This window comes from Hyaena hyaena, unplaced genomic scaffold (genome assembly GCF_003009895.1).
Source record: "Hyaena hyaena isolate Hyena2069 unplaced genomic scaffold, ASM300989v1 scaffold_540, whole genome shotgun sequence".
Taxonomy (NCBI): Eukaryota; Metazoa; Chordata; class Mammalia; order Carnivora; family Hyaenidae; genus Hyaena; species Hyaena hyaena.
Genome location: NW_024081171.1, coordinates 1,261,815 through 1,262,678, shown reverse-complemented (window position 1 = coordinate 1,262,678; position 864 = coordinate 1,261,815). Strand labels below are relative to the sequence as shown.

At 33.0% G+C, this 864-nt stretch overlaps 1 non-coding gene across 1 annotated transcript; it reads right to left on the bottom strand.

The window, feature by feature from the left end:
* Positions 1-212: 212 nt before the first annotated feature.
* Positions 213-321, bottom strand: LOC120247666. The gene has a single exon (XR_005532380.1). It is a non-coding gene; the product is annotated as a U6 spliceosomal RNA (small nuclear RNA).
* Between the last annotated feature and the right edge of the window lie 543 nt (positions 322-864).

Sequence of the window (864 nt, the reverse complement as noted above, 5' to 3'; positions counted from 1 at the left end):
TTCACAATAGCAATAAATAGAATAAAATACATGGGAATGAACTTAACCAAAGAGATGAATGACATGCAATGCTGAAATTGCAAAACATTGAGAAGGGAAAGTACAGAAAACACGGATGACTGGAAAGTTATCAGTGTCCATGGATGGAAATAATTAATATTGTTTTTTTTAAAAAGTTTTTAACATTTTATTTATTTCTGAGAGAGAGACAGAAAAATATGGAATGCTTCACAAATATTGCATGTCGTCCTTGTGCAGGGGCCATGCTAATCTTCTCTGTATCATTCCAATTTTAATATATTGTGCTGTCGAAGCGAGCACTAATATTGTTAAAATGTTCATACTACCCCAAGCAATCTAGAGACTCAGAGCAATCACTGTCATAATCTCATTGCCATTCTTCACAGATATAAAACAACTAAAAGTCACATGGAACCACAAAAGACCCCTGACAGTGAAAGCAATCTGGAGCCTGAATAACAAAGTTTTCTCTGATTTCAAGCTATATTATAAAGTATTGGTAATCAAAACAGTACAATGCTGGCATAAAATTGATGTTGAGATAAATAGAATAGAAAGCCCAAAAATTCGCACATCTATGATCGACTGATCTTTGACAAGGGTGGCAAGAGCACACAATAAGGCAAGGATAGTCTCTTCAATAAATAATGTTGAAATACTGGATATGAACTTGTAGCATAATCAAATCACACACATCGTATACCGTATACAAAAATCAACTCAAAATGGAGTACATTTAAGACTTAAAAAAAAAAAAAAAAAAAAGACTTAAGACCTAAAGCCTTGCAACTACTAGAAAGAAACAAAGACAAAAATCCTTTAACACTGGTCTGGGAAATAATT